This window comes from Cherax quadricarinatus, chromosome 81 (genome assembly GCF_038502225.1).
Source record: "Cherax quadricarinatus isolate ZL_2023a chromosome 81, ASM3850222v1, whole genome shotgun sequence".
Classification (NCBI taxonomy): Eukaryota; Metazoa; Arthropoda; class Malacostraca; order Decapoda; family Parastacidae; genus Cherax; species Cherax quadricarinatus.
The window spans coordinates 11,695,938-11,716,083 of record NC_091372.1 but is presented as its reverse complement, the minus strand read 5'-3'; the positions used below and the strand labels follow the sequence as shown (position 1 = coordinate 11,716,083).

Genomic DNA, 20,146 nt, shown 5'->3' with positions numbered 1-20,146 from the left:
TTTGTCCACCCAGTGGTCTCCCCCTTTGGGGGCTCACCCTGGTGTGGGGCACCTAGGTTGTGTCAAACCCTGAGGGGTCTCCCCTGGTGTTGTCCCCCTGGGTGTGTCAACCCGGGTTGGCCACCTGAGTGTTGTGTCTCACCCCGAGGTGTGTCCCCTGAGTGTTGTGTCAACCTGAGGTTGTGTCTCACCCCGAGTGTTGTGTCAACCCCGGGGGGTTGTTCCCCCGGTGTTTTGGCCCTTGGGTTGTGTCAACCCCGGTGTTGTGTCACCGGGCGGTCCCCTGGGGGTTACCCCGGGGGTCAACCCCGGGTGTGCAACCTGGGTGCCCCAAAACCCTGGGCTGTGTTCACCCTGAGGGGCAACCCAGTGTTTTTCAACCCCGAGTGTTGTGTCAACCCCGGTGTTTTGTCACCCCGAGGTTTTTCACCCCTTGGGTTGTGTCAACCCTGAGGTTTGTAACCCTGGGGTGCTGTGTCTCACCCCTGAGGTTGTGGGGCAACCCTCAACCCTGAGTGCTGTGTCTCACCCTGAGTGCTGTGTCAACCCTAAGTGCTGTTTTAACTCTGGTACTAAGTACCGTGTGAGCCCTGGTTCTTAGTACTGTGATCCCTGGCTGAGTACTGTGATCCCTGGCTGAGTACTGTGAACCCTGGCTGAGTACTGTGAACCCTGGCTGAGTACTGTGAACCCTGGCTGAGTACTGTGAACCCTGGCTGAGTACTGTGAACCCTGGCTGAGTACTGTGAACCTCAGGTGTTCTCTTATTTATTAAGCTGTCAGTATTTTTAATTAATGATAATTACCTGACCCCTGACACACCTGACCCCTGACACACCTGACCCCTGACACACCTGACCCCTGACACACCTGACCCCTGACACACCTGACCCCTGACACACCTGACCCCTGACACACCTAACCCCTGACAAATTCACCTGACCCCTGAGACACTCACCTGACCCCTGACACACTCACTTGGCCCCTGACACACTCACCTGACCCCTGACACACTCACCTGACCACTGACACACTCACCTGACCTCTGAGTGACGGTGAACATTACTCAGGGGTCAGGGCCCTGGCACACACACCTTGCTCCACACACTCAGCTGACCCCTGACACACACACCTGGCCCTTGACACACACACCTTGCTCCTCACACACTCAGCTGACCTCTGACACACACACCTGGCACCTGACACACTCACCTGACCCCTGACGCACTCACCTGACCACTGACACACTCACCTGACCCTCACACACTCGCCTGACCACAGACACACTCGCCTGACCACTGACACACTCACGTGGCCCTCACACACTCACCTGGCCCCTGATATAAGCAGCCACGAAGATACAGACAGTGTCAGGCCAGGGGATGAGCATGTACTGGGCCCACCACCGCTGTACAACGATAGTCACGTAAAATCCCAAAACGAAAGAGATTGGAAAAACGTTTCTGAAGTATTCACAAGAGATGGCCACTTTCTCAAACACCCTGCAACAAGAACCACAGGTAAATAACAGGTAAACAGGTCAATATTAGTGTAAACCAGGGAGAGGACCTAATACTTAGAGTTCTTATGTTACTGGTGAGGACCTGAGTTAATGGAGGGACTCAGTGAAACTGGTTAGCTGGACTTGAGTCCTGGAGGTGGGAAGTACAGAGTCTGCACTCTGAAGGATGAGTGAGGATGTTACAGTTCTGGAGGTGGGAAGTACAGTACCTGCACTCTGAAGGATGGGTGAGGATGTTACAGTTCTGGAGGTGGGAAGTACAGTACCTGCACTCTGAAGGATGAGTGAGGATGTTACAGTTCTGGAGGTGGGAAGTACAGTACCTACACTCTGAAGGATGAGTGAGGATGTTACAGTTCTGGAGGTGGGAAGTACAGTACCTGCACTCTGAAGGATGAGTGAGGATGTTACAGTTCTGGAGGTGGGAAGACAGCCACTGTGTAAATGCTGGTGACAGTGTTTCCTCTCATGGTCCACCTTGCCTCTCTAGGAGACCATCAGAGTAAAGCAACACTAACTCCATATAGGAAGCTATTAGAGTTGATCAGAGGGAGAGAAGAGGAGCTCCAATCCCTGAAATCATGAGCCCTTCAGGACAAGTTACTCACCTCTTGTCACTGTCGCTGAGGCCAAATCTATACAGCAGTGAACAACTGAAGTATAGGAAGACATACACCACCATATCCGGCCACACTAACTTGAATACACTGCCTCGCCACCTGTACCAAAATATTATTAGTAGTAATAGTAGTAATAGTAGTAGTAATAATAGTAGTAGTAGTAATAGTAGTAGTAATAATAGTAGTAGTAGTAATAGTAGTAGTAATAATAGTAGTAGTAGTAATAGTAGTAGCACTATCATTATTACTATCATTATTATTATTATTGTTACCATTATTAGTAGTAGTAATGTTATCAATATTATTATTATTATTATTATTATTATTATTATTATTATTATTATTATTATTATTATTATTGTAATTACAGGTAGTGTAGCAGGTGTGAGGTAACAGGTAGTGTAGCAGGTGTGAGGTTACAGGTAGTGTAGCAGGTGTGAGGTAACAGGTAGTGTAGCAGGTGTGAGGTAACAGGTAGTGTAGCAGGTGTGAGGTAACAGGTAGTATAGCAGGTGTGAGGTAACAGGTAGTGTAGCAGGTGTGAGGTAACAGGTAGTGTAGCAGATGTGAGGTAACAGGTAGTGTAGCAGGTGTGAGGTAACAGGTAGTGTAGCAGGTGTGAGGTAACAGGTAGTGTAGCAGGTGTGAGGTAACAGGTAGTGTAGCAGGTGTGAGGTAACAGGTAGTGTAGCAGGTGTGAGGTAACAGGTAGTGTAGCAGGTGTGAGGTAACAGGTAGTGTAGCAGGTGTGAGGTAACAGGTAGTGTAGCAGGTGTGAGGTAACTGGTACTGTAGCAGTTGTGAGGTAACAGGTAGTGTAGCAGGTGTAAGGTTACAGGTAGTGTAGCAGGTGCGAGGTTACAGGTAGTGTAGCAGGTGTGAGTTAACAGGTAGTGTAGCAGGTGTGAGGTAACAGGTAGTGTAGCAGGTGTGAGGTTACAGGTAGTGTAGCAGGTGTGAGGTAACAGGTAGTGTAGCAGGTGTGAGGTTACAGGTAGTGTAGCAGGTGTGAGGTTACAGGTAGTGTAGCAGGTGCGAGGTTACAGGCAGTGTAGCAGGTGTGAGGTAACAGGTAGTGTAGCATGTGTGAGGTAACAGGTAGTGTAGCAGGTGTGAGGTTACAGGTAGTGTAGCAGGTGCGAGGTTACAGGTAGTGTAGCAGGAGTGAGGTAACACGTAGTGTAGCGGGTGTGAGGTTACAGGTAGTGTAGCAGGTGTGAGGTAACAGGTAGTGTAGCAGGTGTGAGGTTACAGGTAGTGTAGCAGGTGTGAGGTTACAGGTAGTGTAGCAGGTGCGAGGTTACAGGTAGTGTAGCAGGTGTGAGGTAACTGGTAGTGTAGCAGGTGTGAGGTAACAGGTAGTGTAGCAGGTGTGAGGTAACAGGTAGTGTAGCAGGTGTGAGGTAACAGGTAGTGTAGCAGGTGTGAGGTTACAGGTAGTGTAGCAGGTGTGAGGTAACAGGTAGTGTAGCAGGTGTGAGGTAACAGGCACGTGTGAGGTTACAGGTAGTGTAGCAGGTGTGAGGTAACAGGTAGTGTAGCAGTTGTGAGGTTACAGGTAGTGTAGCAGGTGCGAGGTTACAGGAAGTGTAGCAGGTGTGAGGTAACAGGTAGTGTAGCAGGTGTGAGGTTACAGGTAGTGTAGCAGGTGTGAGGTAACAGGTAGTGTAGCTGGTGTGAGGTAACAGGTAGTGTAGCAGGTGTGAGGTTACAGGCAGTGTAGCAGGTGTGAGGTAACAGGTAGTGTAGCAGGTGTGAGGTTACAGGTAGTGTAGCAGGTGCGAGGGTACAGGTAGTGTAGCAGGTGTGAGGTAACAGGTAGTGTAGCAGGTGTGATGTAACAGGTAGTGTAGCAGGTGTGAGGTAACAGGTAGTGTAGCAGGTGTGAGGTAACAGGTAGTGTAGTAGGTGTGAGGTAACAGGTAGTGTAGCAAGTGTGAGGTAACAGGTAGTGTAGCAGGTGTGAGGTAACAGGTAGTTTAGCAGGTGTGAGGTTACAGGTAGTGTAGCAGGTGCGAGGTTACAGGTAGTGTAGCAGGTGTGAGATTGCAGGTAGTGTAGCAGGTGTGAGGTTACAGGTAGTGTAGCACGTGTGAGGCAACAGGTAGTGTAGCAGGTGTGAGGTTACAGGTAGTGTAGCAGGTGCGAGGTTACAGGTAGTGTAGCAGGTGTGAGGTAACAGGTAGTGTAGCAGGTGTGAGGTTACAGGTAGTGTAGCAGGTGTGAGGTAACAGGTAGTGTAGCAGGTGTGAGGTAACAGGTAGTGTAGCAGGTGTGAGGTAACAGGTAGTGTAGCAGGTGTGAGGTAAGAGGTAGTGTAGCAGGTGTGAGGTAAGAGGTAGTGTAGTAGGTGTGAGGTTACAGGTAGTGTAGCAGGTGTGAGGTAACAGGTAGTGTAGCAGGTGTGAGGTTACAGGTAGTGTAGCAGGTGTGAGGTAACAGGCAGTGTAGCTGGTGTGAGGTAACAGGTAGTGTAGCAGGTGTGAGGTTACAGGCAGTGTAGCAGGTGTGAGGTAACAGGTAGTGTAGCAGGTGTGAGGTTACAGGTAGTGTAGCAGGTGCGAGGGTACAGGTAGTGTAGCAGGTGTGAGGTAACAGGTAGTGTAGCAGGTGTGATGTAACAGGTAGTGTAGCAGGTGTGAGGTAACAGGTAGTGTAGCAGGTGTGAGATAACAGGTAGTGTAGCAGGTGTGAGGAAACAGGTAGTGTAGCAGGTGTGAGGTAACAGGTAGTGTAGCAGGTGTGAGGTTACAGGTAGTGTAGCAGGTGTGAGGTAACAGGTAGTGTAGTAGGTGTGAGGTAACAGGTAGTGTAGCAAGTGTGAGGTAACAGGTAGTGTAGCAGGTGTGAGGTAACAGGTAGTGTAGCAGGTGTGAGGTAACAGGTAGTGTAGCAGGTGTGAGGTAACAGGTAGTTTAGCAGGTGTGAGGTTACAGGTAGTGTAGCAGGTGCGAGGTTACAGGTAGTGTAGCAGGTATGAGGTAACAGGTAGTGTAGCAGGTGTGAGGTTACAGGTAGTGTAGCAGGTGCGAGGTTACAGGTAGCGTAGCAGGTGTGAGGTAACAGGTAGTGTAGCAGGTGTGAGGTTACAGGTAGTGTAGCAGGTGTGAGGTAACAGGTAGTGTAGCAGGTGTGAGGTAACAGGTAGTGTAGCAGGTGTGAGGTAACAGGTAGTGTAGCAGGTGTGAGGTAAGAGGTAGTGTAGCAGGTGTGAGGTAAGAGGTAGTGTAGTAGGTGTGAGGTTACAGGTAGTGTAGCAGGTGTGAGGTAACAGGTAGTGTAGCAGGTGTGAGGTTACAGGTAGTGTAGCAGATGTGAGGTAACAGGTAGTGTAGCAGGTGTGAGGTAACAGGTAGTGTAGCAGGTGTGAGGTCACAGGTAGTGTAGCAGGTGTGAGGTAACAGGTAGTGTAGCAGGTGTGAGGTTACAGGTGTGGTGGCAGGTGTGAGGTTACAGGTGTTATGGCAGGTGTGAGGTTACAGGTGTGGTGGCAGGTGTGAGGTTACAGGTGTGGTAGCAGGTGTGAGGTTACATGTGTAGTAGCAGGTGTGAGGTTACAGGTGTGGTGATAGGTGTGAGGTTACAGGTGTGGTGGCAGGTGTGAGGTTACAGGTGTGGTAGCAGGTGTGAGGTTACAGGTGTGGTAGCAGGTGTGAGGTTACAGGTATGGTGGCAGGTGTGAGGTTACAGGTGTGGTGGCAGGTGTGAGGTTACAGGTGTGGTAGCAGGTGTGAGGTTACAGGTGTGGTAGCAGGTGTGAGGTTACAGGTGTGGTGGCAGGTGTGAGGTTACAGGTGTGGTGGCAGGTGTGAGGTTACAGGTGTTGTAGCAGGTGTGAGGTTACAGGTGTGGTAGCAGGTGTGAGGTTACAGGTGTGGTGGCAGGTGTGAGGTTACAGGTGTGGAGGCTGGTGTGAGGTTACAAGTGTGGTAGCAGGTGTGAGGTTACAGGTGTGGTGGCAGGTGTGAGGTTACAGGTGTGGTGGCAAGTGTGAGGTTACAGGTGTGGAGGCAGGTGTGAGGTAACAGGTGTGGTGGCAGGTGTGAGGTTACAGGTGTGGTGGCAGGTGTGAGGTTACAGGTGTGGTGGCAGGTGTGAGGTTACAGGTGTGGAAGCAGGTGTGAGGTTACAGGTGTGATGGCAGGTGTGAGGTAACAGGTAGTGTAGCAGGTATGAGGTTACAGGTGTGGTGGCAGGTGTGAGGTTACAGGTGTGGTGGTAGGTGTGAGGTTACAGGTGTGGTGGCAGGTGTGAGGTTACAGGTGTGGTGGTAGGTGTGAGGTTACAGGTGTGGTGGCAGGTGTGAGGTAACAGGTAGTGTAGCAGGTATGAGGTTACAGGTGTGGTGGCAGGTGTGAGGTTACAGGTGTGGTGGTAGGTGTGAGGTTACAGGTGTGATGGCAGGTGTGAGGTAACAGGTAGCGTAGCAGGTGTGAGGTTACAGGTGTGGTGGCAGGTGTGAGGTTACAGGTGTGGTGGTAGGTGTGAGGTTACAGGTGTGATGGCAGGTGTGAGGTAACAGGTAGTGAAGCAGGTGTTAGGTTACAGGTGTGGTGGCAGGTGTGAGGTTACAGGTGTGGTGGTAGGTGTGAGGTTACAGGTGTGGTGGCAGGTGTGAGGTTACAGGTGTGGTGGTAGGTGTGAGGTTACAGGTGTGATGGCAGGTGTGAGGTAACAGGTAGTGTAGCAGGTGTGAGGTTACAGGTGTGGTGGCAGGTGTGAGGTTACAGTTGTGGTGGTAGGTGTGAGGTTACAGGTGTGGTGGCAGGTGTACATCACTCACCTGAACAATAACTTTGAGAAACCACAAAAGCTCGTGTTAGTGACTTTCTTGGTGTAGGTGACGGTCATGTCCACACCTGAGTATAAAAACAGACATTAGTAACCCAGGATAACCCAGGATAACCCAGCATAACCCAGCATAACCCAGCATAACCCAGGATAACCCAGCATAACCCAGGATAACCCAGCATAACCCAGGATAACCCAGGATAACCCAGCATAACCCAGCATAACCCAGGATAACCCAGGATAACCCAGCATAACCCAGGATAACCCAGCATAACCCAGCATAACCCAGGATAACCCAGCATAACCCAGCATAACCCAGGATAACCCAGGATAACCCAGGATAACCCAGCATAGGATAACCCGACAACCCAGGATAACCCCGGATAACCCCGCAAACCCCCGGATAAATTTATAATTGGGGATAACCCAGTATAACCCAGGGTAACCCCGGATAACCCCGGATAATCCAGCATAACCCAGGAAACCCAGGAAACCCAGCATAACCCGGATAAACCCAGCAAAACCCCGGATAACCCAGCCAAAACCCAAAATAACCCAGTAACCCAGGATAAACCCCGGGTAACCCCGCATAACGGATAACCCCGGATAACCCACAAACCCAGGATAAACGGATAACCCAGGGTAACCCAGAAACCCCGAAAAACCCCGGAAAAGCATAACCCCGGGTAAACCCCCGGATAAACCCCGCATAACCCGGGTAACCCCGCATAACCCCAAAATAACCCAGCATTGGGGTAACCCCGGATAACCCCGGATAAAGCATAACCGGGGGGCCCAGAATAAAAGCATAATCCAGGATAAAAAGGAAACCCAGGATAACAGCATAACCAGGGTAAACCCCCGGGTAAACCCCGCAAAACCCAGGATTTTAAAGGGTAACCCAACCCCGGATAACCCAGGATAAAGGGAAACCCCGGGTAACCCCGGATAACCCCGCATAACCCAGGGAAAAGGGGTAACCCAGCATAAACAAAAGGATCCCCGGATAACCCAAAACATTCCCCGGATAACCCAGCATAAAACCCCGATAAACCCAGAATAAAAAGAGGATAACCCAGAATAACCAAGGATAAAACCCCCCGGGTAAAACAGGAACCCAGAATAACCAAAGGGTAACCCAGAATAACCCAGGATAACCATAAACCCAGAATGGGCCCCGAATAACCCGGGGAAAAACCCGAATAATCCAGAATAACCCCAAAAAACCCAGAAAACCCAGGATAACACAGCATAACCCAGGGCAAAACAGAAACCCGGGGTAACCCCCAAAACCCAGGATAACCCAAGATAACCAAGCGTAACCCAGGAATTAGCATAACCCGAATAAACCCCTATATTAGGGCAACCCAAAAAACCCAGAATAACCAAGGATAACCCCGAATAACCTAGAATAAAACCCGAATTAAAACCCCGAATAACCCCGGATAACCAAGAATAACCCATAATAACCCAGGGGAAAACCCCGAATAAACCAGAATAAGGCAAAAATAACACAGGGTAAAGGGAAAAAAGGAAACCCAGGAAAAGAATCCCCGAAACCCCGGGGGTAAACCAGAATAACCCGAATAAAGGGGTAAAATTTGGGAAAAACCCGGGGTAAAGGGTAAAGAATAACCCAGGGTAAAAACAGGTTCCCAAATAACCCAGGGAAAACCCCAAAAAACCCCGAATAAAACCCAAAGGGTAAAGAATAACCCAGGGGTAAACCCCGAATAACCCATAAAAAAACCCAGAATAACCCAGAATAACCCCGGATAACCCAGAATTCCCCTTAAATAAAACCCCGAAAACCCAGAATAACCCCGGATAACCCCCGATAAATTGGGAAAAACCAAGGGGTAACCCAGAAAACCCAGGGTAACCCAGAATAACCCAGAATAACCCAGGATAACCCAGAATTTCCCGGGAAAAACCCAGAATAATCGAGGGTAAACCCCGAATGGGCCAGAATAACCCGGGGTAATTGGGAAAGACCCAGGATAACCCAGGGTAAAAAGAAAACCCAGGATTGGAAATTCCCAGAATAACCCCGCATAACCCCGGGAAAAGGGCCCCCGGGTAAACCCCGAATAAAAAACCCCGGGTAACCCAGAATAACCAAGAAAACCCAGGATAAAACCCCCAATAACCCAGGGAAAACCCCGAATAGCCAAACCCAGAATAACCCAAGATAACCCAGAATAACCCCCGATAACCCAGAAAACCCAGGATAACCCAGCATAACCCCGAAAGCCCCGGGTAACCCGAAAACCCCGGATAACCCCGAATAACCCCGGATAAACCCCCAATAACCCAGGATAACCCCGAATAACTCAAGGGTAAGGGTAACCCGGATAACCCAGAATTTTAAACCCCGGATCTTTTTAAAAACCTTTGGGATAACCCAGGATAACTCAGAATAAAAAACCAGGATTTCCCAGAATAAACCCCGGATAACCAAAAAACCTAGGGTCCCGAATAACCCGGAAAAACCCCGGATTCCGAATAACCCAGGATAACTTGGGGAAAAAACCCGGAATAACCCAGGAAAAGAATAACCCGATAACCCGAATAACCCAGGACAACCCCCAAAACCCAAATAACCCAGAATAACCCAGGATAACCCAAAAAACCCAGGGAAACCCAGAATAACCCCGGATAACCCAGAATAACACAGGATAACCCCAAAAAACTCAAAAATTTGGGTCCAGAATAACCCAGGATAACCCAGTAAAACCCAGGATACCAGGGGTAAACCCAAAAATAAAAGGGGAAAAACCCAGGATAACCCCCAAAAACCCCAAAATAACCCCGAAAACCCCCGGATAACCCCGAATAACCCAGGAAAACCCCGAATAAACCGAATAACCCCCGGGTAACTCCAAGGGAAAATCCGCAAAAACCGGGAATAAAAACAGGGTAACCCTTTTTGGGAAAACCCCGAATATTGGGGTAACTCAGGATGGCAATGGCCAGGATAACCCGGGAAAAATTTGGGGTACCCCAGAAACCCAGGATAACCCCGGGAAACCCCGGATAACCCAGAACAACCCAGGTAACCCAGAAACCAGGGTACCCCAGAATAAACCCCGGATTGGGCCCCGAATAACCCGGGATAACCCGGCAACCCAGGAAAACCCCGAATAAACAAGGGAAAAACCCCGAAAACACAGGATAACTCAGAATAACCCAGGATAACCCCAGAATGTTGTGGAAATGGGGAGGATAAAAAGAAAACACAGGATAACCCAAAAATAGCCCAGGAAGCCCAGAATAACCCAGGATCCCAGAAAACCCCGAATAGCCCCGGATAACCCCCAAAAAGGATAAACCAGGAAAAAACCCCGGATAACCCAGAATAACCCCGGGTAACCCAGAATAACCCAGGATAAACCCCCGAATAACCCCGGGAAAACCCCGAAAATTGGGGTAACCCAGAATAGGGATAACCCAGAATGGGCCCCGGATAACCCAGAATAACCCAGAATAACACAGGATAAACCCAGAATAAAACAGGATAACCCAGAATAAAACCCCGAAACCCCCAAAAACCCAGGGTAACCCAGAATAAAACAGGATAAACCAGAATAAAAAAGGGAATTTGAAAACCAAAGGGTAACTCAGAATAACACCCCGGAAAACCCGGGAATAACTGAGGATAACACAGAATAACCTAGGATAACTCAGAATAACCCAGGATAACCCAAAATAACCCAGGATAACTCAGAATAGCCCAGGATAACCCAGAACAACCCAGGATTTTCCCCAATAACCTGGGGTAACCCAGAAAACCAAAGGGTAACCCAGAAACCGAGGATACCAGGATCCCCAAAAAAACCCCGGGGTAACCCAAAAAAACCCCGGATAAAGGGAAAAAACCCAGAAAAAACATGATAACCCAATAACCCAGGATAAATTTAAAAAAAAGGGGTAACAAAATAACCCAGGATCTCAGAATAACCCAGGATAAACCCCGAATAAAATTTGGGGTAAAAAAGAATAAAAAATTTTTTTAACCCCGAATGGGCCCGGATTCCCCGGAAAAACCTTGGGAAATGCAGGGAAAACCCCGGATAAAGGGAAAAACCCAGGATAACCCGGACAGAATAACCCCGGATAAAACCAGAAAAACCCAGGATAAACCCCGAATAACCCAATAACCCCGGGTAACCCAGGATAACCCCGAATAACCCAGGATAACCCAGAATAACCCAGGGTAACAAGAATAACCCAGGATAACCCAGGGAAAAAAGAATAAAACCCGGGTAAAACCCCGAATAAAGAATAAAATTTGGGTCCCAGAATAACCAAGGGTAACCCAGAATTAATTTAAAAATAACCCAGGAAAAACCCGGATAACCCAGAAAAACCCAGGGAAAAACCCGGATAACCCAGATAACCCAGGATAACCCAGGATAACCCAGGATAACCCAGCATAACCCAAGATAACCCAGCATAACCCAGGATAACCCCGGGTAAACCCCGCATAACCCAGGAGAACCCCGGATCCCAGCATAACCCAGGATAAAATTTAGGGTAAAACCCCGGATAACCCCGCAAACCCAGGGAAAAACCCGGGGTAAAGGGATAACCCCGGATAACCCACAACCGGATAAAGGGATCCCCAAAATAAAAACCCCAATCCCGGATAAACCCCGGATAACCCAGGATAACCCCGGATAACCCAGGATAACCCCCGAATAAAACCCCGCATAATCCCGGGGAAAACCCCGCATAACCCGGATAACCAGCATAACCCAGGGTAAAAACCCCGGAAACCAGCATCCCCGGGGGTAACCCAGGATCCCCGCAAAACCCGGGGTAAACCCCGGATTTGGGATAACCCCGGGGTCCCCGGGTAACCCCGCAACCCCGGATAACCCCGGAAAACCAGCATAAACAAGGATAACCCCGGATAAATGGCATTCAGGATAACCCAGCATAACCCCGGGAAAAACCGAGGGTCCCTTTAAAAACAAGGATAACCCAAAAAACACAGGATAACCCAGAATAACCAAGGGGAAACCCCAAAAATAACCCCGGATAACCCTTAAAACTTAGAATGGCCCCGAATAACCCAGAATAACCCAGGGAAAAACCAGAATAACCCAGGAACCCAGAATAACCCAAAAACACAGCATAACCCAGGGCAAAAAAGCATAAACCAGGGTCCCCCAAACCCAGGATAAAGGCCCAAAATAACCAAGTTAAAACCCCGGATAAACCCCCTTTAAACCCCCAAAAACCAGTATAAGGGGAAAAACCCAGAATAACCCAGAATAAAAAGGGTAAAGGGGAAAAACCCAGAATAAAGAATAACCAGAATAACCTAGAATAACCCGGATAACCAAGGGTAACCATAATAAAACCCCGGATAACCCAGAATAAACCAGAATAAGGCAGAAAAACAGGATAACCCAGAATAACCCAGAATAACCCAGGGTAAAACCCCGAATAACCCAGAATAAAACCGATAACCTAGAATAAACCCCGAAAAACCCGGATAACCCCAAAAAACCCAGGATAACCCGGGAAACCCAGGATAACCCAGAATAACCCAGGGTAACACAGGATAACCCCCAATTCCCTGGAAAACCCCAAAAAAACCCAGAATAACCCAGGATAAAGAATAACCCCGGATTCCCCCGAATAACCCTAATAAAAAAAACCCAGAATAATTGGGTAACCCCCAAAAAAATTTCCGGGTAACCCAGAAAACAAAAATAACCCCGAAAAAGGGGTAACCCCGATAAAGAATAAACCGGATAACCCCGAATAACCCCGGAAAAGCCCCGAATAAAGAATAAAACCCCGGATAACCCAGAATAAACCCGAATAACCCAGAATAAAACGAGGGGGGCCCCGAATGGGCCCCGAATAACCCGATAACCCAGAATAAAAAAAATCTAAACCCTAAATCCCAGGTAAACCCCGAATAAGGATAACCCAGGGTCCCAGAATAACCCCCGGGTTTGGGGGTTTCCCAGAATAACCCCGGATAACCCCGAATGGCCCCGGGTAAAGAAAAACCCCGAATTCCCGAATAAAAAGGGGTGACCCAAAAAACCAAGAATAAAAACCCGGGTAAACCCGAGTTGGGGTAACCCAGAATGCCAAGGGTAACCCCGAAAAACACGATAAAAAGAATCCCGATAACCCAAATAACCCAGGGTAACCCCGCATAACCCAGAAGGGCCCCGGATAAAGGGAAAAACCCCGGATAAACCCCGAATAACCCCGATAAAGAATAAAAAGGATAACCCAGAATAATCCCGGGTAAACCCCGGAAAACCCAGGATAAAGAATAACCCCGGGTAACCCCCAAAACCGGATAACCCAGGGTAACTCAGAATAACCCAAAAAAAACCCAGGGTAACCCCGAAAACCCAGGATAACCCAGAAAACCCAGGGTAAACCAGAAAACCCCGGGAAAAGGGATAACCCAAAAAAACCAGGGTAACCCGAATAACCCAGGGTAACCCCGAATAACCCACGATAACCCCAAAAACCCAGGGAAAAGCATAACCCAGAATAACCCAGGATAACCCCGGGAAGAACCCCGGGAAAAACCCAGGATAACCCAGAATAACCCCGGGTAAAGGGGGGAAAACAGGATTCCAAAAACTCAGAATCCCCGAATAACCCAGGGTAACCCAGTAAAACCAGGGTTCCCCCGGGTCCCCCAATAACCCCCCAATAAAAAGGTAAAAACCCCCCAAAAACCCAGGGTAACCCAGAATCCCCAAAAACCAGAATCCCGGGTAACCCAGCATAAACCCCCAAAAAACCCGGATAATGAGAATAATTAGGGAAAAACCCCGGGTAACCCAGAATTCCCGGGGGTAACCCGGGGAAAAAACACAGGATAAACCCCTAACCAAACGGGAATTTTAAACCCCGAATAAAAAAGGAAAAACTTAACAAAATAAGGGTGGGCCCAAAAGCCAAAAAATAACCAGGGAAAAACAGGGAATTTAAAAAAACCCCAAAATAACCCAAAACCCGGACCTTAGGAAAAACCCAGGGTAACCCTGAATAACCCAGGATAACCCCCAAAACCTTGGGTAACTCAGAAATTCCCCCAAAAACCGAAAAAACAGGATAACCCAAAAAACCCAGGATAACCTTAGAATGGCCGGTAAATAGGGGAAAACCAAAAAATGGGGATAACCCAAAAACCTTTGGATACCCCGAATAAACCCCGGGTAAAACCAAACCAGGGTAAAGAACAACCCAGGGTAACCCGAATAAAGGGGGCCCCCGAATAACCCAGGATGGGCCCCGAATAACCCGGAAACCCAGAACAAACCCCGGGATTCCCAGGAAACACAGGAAAACCCCGAATAACACAGGGTAACCCCAGAATAACCCGGGGTAACTCCCGAATAAGCTAGGATAAACCCCGAATGGAGGGGTAACCCCCGAATAACACAGGGTAAGCCAGAATAGAGATGCCAGAATAAACCAAGGGTTGAATAACCCCGAATAGCCCCGGGTAACCCAAAAAACCCCGGATAAAAAGAATAAGGATAACCCGAATAAACCGGATAACCCCCCAATAAACCCGGGATAAACCCCCAATAGGCCCCGGGTAAAAAAAAACCCCGGAAAAGAAGGCAGGGAAAACCCGAAAAGCCCCAGGAGGCCCGAAAAAGGGAAAACACAGGATCCCCGTTCCAGGATAAACCCCAAAACCCGGGTTTCCTTTTAAAACTTGGGGTAACCCCGAATAACGGGGTAAACCAGAGGGAATGGGAGGCCAACCCAAAAACACAGGGAAAATCAGAATAAAAAGGGTTCCCAGAATAACTGAGGGTAAAAGAAAAACAAGATAACTTAGAAAAACCCGGGGTAACCCCAAAAAAAAACCCAGGATAACTCCCGAATGGGCCCCGGGTAAACCCCGAACAAAACCCCGGATACCCCAGAAAACCCAGGATTCCCAGGGAAAAAACCCAGGGAAAACCCCGAACAAGAGGATAACACAGGATCCCCTTGGATGTTAGAATAACCCAGGGGAAAATTTGGGAAAAACCCCGAATAAACATGATAACCCCGAATCCAGAGTTTTTGGAATAACCCCGGGTAAAGGGGAAAACCCGGGGTAATCAGAATAAAGGGGTAACCCAGAATAACCCAGGGTAATTGAATAAAACTGGATAAAAAATAGCCCAGGATAAACCTGAATTCCCCGAATAACCCAGAATAACCCCGGATAACCCCGAAAAAAGGAAAACAGAATAACCCCCGGGTAACTGAATAACCCAGGATAACCCAAAAAAACCCCGGGTAACCCCGGGTAACCCAGAAAACCCAGGATAACCCAAAAACCCGGGGGTAACCGAAAAACCAATAAACCAAAATAACCCAGAATAACCCAGGGGAATTTGAATCAAGAAAAATTGGATAAAGAATAACCAAGGAATAAATTTTAAAAATAACCCCGAATAACCAGGATAATTTGGGAAACCAAATAACCCGGGGTAACCCCGGGTAACCGAATAACCCCGAATAAAAAGGGTAACCCAGAATAACCCAGAATAAACCAAAAACCCAGGATAACCCAGAAAAGGTGAATAACCCCCAAAAACCTTGGGGTAACCCGGAAAAAACCCCGGAAACCCAAAACCCCCGGATTCCCCGGGGAAAACCCAAAAACCCAGGATAACCCCGAAACCGGAATAACCCCGAATAACGGGTAACTTAAAAACCCCGGGTAAACCCCGGGTAAACCCAGAAAAACCCAGGGTAAATCCCGGAAACCCCGGATAAACCCGGGTAACCCAGGGAAAAGCAAAAAGGGTAAACCCCGAATCAAGGATAACCCAGGTCCCCGGATAAAGAATAAACCCCGGGGAAAAAGGGAAACCCGAATAACCCAGGGTAAACCCGGGTTAAAAAATAACCCCCGGGAAAAACCCGAAAGCCCAGAATAACCCAGAATACCCGAAAACCCAGGGTAACCCCGAAAAACCCGAATAACCCAGGAAACCCCCAAAACCCCGGATAAAGAATAACCCAGGATAACCCGAATAACCCGGGGTAACCCCGGGTCGGAATAAACCCCGGGTAACCCAAAAATTTCCCCAAAAAACCCCCTATAAATTAGAATAACCCCGAATAACCCCGGGTAACCCAAATAACCGGGGTAATCCAGGGAATTAAAAATTTGGGGAATTAAAGGTAAACAGGCCCAAAAATCAAGTTTTTGGGATAACCCCCGAATAATTGAATAACCAGTAATTAACCAAAACCAGGGTAAAGGGAAAAACCCAGAATAACCCAGGATAAACCCCGAATAAACCCCCGGGTAAAAAAGGGTAACCCCAAAGATAACCCAGAATAAAGCAGGGTAACCCAGAATTTCCCCCAACCCAGGATAAACCCCAATAACCCAGAAAACCCAGGATAAAAAGGGGAAAACCCCGGATAACCCCGAAAACCCAGGGTAAACCCCGAATAACCCCGGGGAACCCCGAATAACCCAGGGTGAACCCCGGGAACCCAGGAAAAAACAGAAACCCCGGAAAACCCAGGGGGGAAAAAACCCCCGGAAATTTAGATAACCCGAAAAACCCCCGAAATGTTGGGGGAAACCTTCAATGGCCCCGCATAAAAAAGGGGAAAAATTAGAATAACCAAAAACCAGAATAACCCAGAATAACCCCGGGAAACCCGAAACCCAGAATCCCAGGATAAAGGGAAAAACCCAGAATAACCCAGAAAACCAGGGGTAAAACCCCGTATAACCCAGGGTAATGGGGTAACCCCAATAACCCCGAATAATTGGGGTAACCCAGAATAACCAAAAAAACTTAGTCTTAGGATAAAACCCCGAAAAAAACCAGGAAACCCAGGAAAACCCGAAAACCCCGGGTTCCAGAATAACCCCGGAAACTCAGGATAACCCCGAAAACCCCGAATAACCCAGGATAACCCCGAATAACCCCGAATTTTCCGGGTAAATAGCAAAGGGTAACCCCGGATAAAGGATAACCCGGGTAAACCCCGAATAGCAAAGCAAAAACCCAGAAAACCAAGGGTAACCCAGAATTCCAGGGTAATTTGAAACCCAGGGTAACCCCGGATAAACCCAAAAAACCCAGGGGTAACCAAGGATACCCCGAATAAACCCGGATAACCCAAAAAACCCAGAATAACCCAGGATAAAAGGGAAAAGGGCCCCGAATAAAATTAGGATAAAGGAAAAAACCAAAAAACCCCGGGTAACCCAGTAATTGGGGTACCCGGATCTTAGAATAACCCAGAATAACCCAGGATAAAACCCCGAATAACCCAGGATAAAACCCCGAATAAACCCCGGGATAATTTGAAAACCCCCGGATAACCCAGAATTTCCCCGGAAACCAGAAAATTTAAACCCCGGAATAAACCAAGGAATTTGAAGGCCCCGGATAACCCAGAATGCCCAGGAAAAAACCCCAAAAAACCCCGGATCCCAGAAAAACCCAGGATAACCCAGAATCCCCGGATAAACCCCGAACAACCCCGGAAATTGGGAAAACCCAGGATACCCCCCAATAACCCGGGTAACCCGGGGAAAAACCCAGGGTAACCAGAACAACCCCGGATAACCCAGAATAACACAGGAATTAATAACAAGGGTAAACCCGAATAATCCAGGATACCAAGTAACCCCAAAACTTATTTGCTAGGGAAAACCCGAATGGGATAACCCGGGAAAAACACAGGGTAACCCAAAAACCTAGGGAATTTAAAAATAATAACCCAGGAAAATTAAAAAAATGGTGGGGGGAAAAAAAGGGATAACCAGACCAACCCAGGGTAAACCCCCAATGCCCGGGTTAAACCCCGAAAACCCCGGAAACCCAGAATAATAACCCAGAATAAAGGGGTAACCCAGAATAACCCAGGGTAACCGGAAAGGCCCCCGGGAAAGAGAATAACCCAGGGACCTTGGGGAAAAAGGGAAAAACCCCAAAAAACACAGGATTCCCAGAAAAACACAGGGTAAACCCAAATTCCCGGATACCCAAAATGCAAGGGGGAAACCCCCTTAACACTGGATAACCCGGAAAAATTGGGGTCCCAGAATAAAAGGGTAATTTTAGAATAACACAGGATAACCCAGTTTGAAAAGGTTTTTAGAATAACCCAGGATAACTCCCGAATAAAAAAGGGTAATTTAAAAACCCAGGGTAATCAGAAAAGAGGGTAAGCAGGGAACAGCCCCAGGGTAACCCCCGGAAAAACCTAAGGGTAAAACCCCGAACCCCAAAAATTTGGGGAAAACCCAGGGAATTAAAACCCCGGGTACCCCCGAATAAACCCCGGATATTGGGAAAATTTAGGGTAACCAAACAACCCAAAAATAATAGAATAAAACCCGGGTAACCAAACAACGGGATCCCGAAAACCTTTGGGTAGAGAATAACCCCGGGTAACTCAGAAAACCCAGGATAACCCAGAATAACACAGGAAAACCCAGAATAACACAGGATAACTCAGAATAACCCAGGAAAATTAACCCCAGAAAACCAGGGAAAAACCCCGAATAACCCAAGGGTGGCAAAAGGGAAAACCAGATGGTCAGACAACCTGGATTCCCCAAAAAACCAGGGGAAAAGGGAAAGCCCAGAAGAAAACCCGGGTAACCCCGGGAAAAACCCCGGAAAAAATCCCGGGGGAACCCCGATAAAAAAGGAAACCCAGAAAATTAACCCCTGATAACACAGAACCTGGGAAATCAGAAAACCCCGGATAAAGAATAACCCCGGGGGTAAACCCCAAAAAACCCGGATAAAAAGAATTTCCAGAATTTAGAATTAACCCCGAATAACCCAGGGTAACCCAGAATAACCCAGGATAAAAAAGTGTACATTACCTACCATCATAATCCCCCAAAAAGTCAAAGTGACGTATTTCCATGGGAGTCCCTGAGTGTTAGGAGCTTTCCTTTGTTACCATTCAACCATAATTGTTACCATTCGACCATAATTGTTACAATTCGACCATAATTGTTACCATTCGACCATAATTGTTACCATTCAACCATAATTGTTACCATTCGACCATAATTGTTACAATTCGACCATAATTGTTACCATTCGACCATAATTGTTACCATTCAACCATAATTGTTACCATTCAACCATAATTGCTACCATTCAACCATAATTGTTACCATCCGACCATAATTGTTACCATTCAACCATAATTGTTACCATTCAACCATAATTGTTACCATTCAACCATAATTGTTACCATTCAACCATAATTGTTATCATCCGACCATAATTGTTACCATTCAACCATAATTGTTACCATTCAACCATAATTGTTACCATCCGACCATAATTGTTACCATTCGACCACAATTGTTACCATTCAACCATAATTGTTACCATTCGACCATAATTGTTACCATTCGACTATAATTGTTACCATTCAACCATAATTGTTACCATTCAACCATCCTTGTGACCATTCAACCATCCTTGTGATCATTCAACCATCCTTGTGACCATTCAACCATCCTTGTGACCATTCAACTATCATTGTTACCATTCAACCATAATTGTTACCATTCAACCATCCTTGTGACCATTCAACCATCCTTGTGAACATTCAACCATCCTTGTGACCATTCAACCATCCTTGTGACCATTCAACCATCCTTGTGACCATTCAACCATCCTTGTTACCATTCAACCATAATTGTTACCATTCAACCATCCTTGTGACCATTCAACCATCCTTGTGACCATTCAACCATCCTTATGACCATTCAACCATCCTTGTGACCATTCAACCATCCTTGTGACCATTCAACCGTCCTTGTTACCATTCAACCATCCTTGTTACCAAGTGGCCCGGTGGCCTGGTGGCTAAAGCTCCCGCTTCACACACGGAGGGCCCGGGTTCGATTCCCGGCGGGTGGAAACATTCGACACGTTTCCTTACACCTGTTGTCCTGTTCACCTAGCAGCAAATAGGTACCTGGGTGTTAGTCGACTGGTGTGGGTCGCATCCTGGGGGACAAGATTAAGGACCCCAATGGAAATAAGTTAGACAGTCCTCGATGACGCACTGACTTTCTTGGGTTATCCTGGGTGGCTAACCCTCCGGGGTTAAAAATCCGAACGAAATCTTCAATCATAATTGTTACCATTCAACCATAATTGTTACCATTCGACCATAATTGTTACCATTCGACCATAATTGTTACCAT

At 47.7% G+C, this 20,146-nt stretch overlaps 1 long non-coding RNA gene across 1 annotated transcript in view; it reads right to left on the bottom strand.

Moving 5' to 3' along the window:
- Positions 1-1,335: 1,335 nt before the first annotated feature.
- Positions 1,336-20,146, bottom strand: part of LOC138855092 (uncharacterized) — an 89,488-nt gene continuing 70,677 nt past the window's right edge. Inside the window, exons 3-5 of the long non-coding RNA XR_011394244.1 lie at positions 6,926-7,001; positions 2,131-2,241; positions 1,336-1,502 (exon numbers count right to left, since the gene is read on the bottom strand). This is a non-coding gene — a long non-coding RNA (uncharacterized lncRNA). The remainder of the gene's footprint in view (positions 1,503-2,130; positions 2,242-6,925; positions 7,002-20,146) is intronic.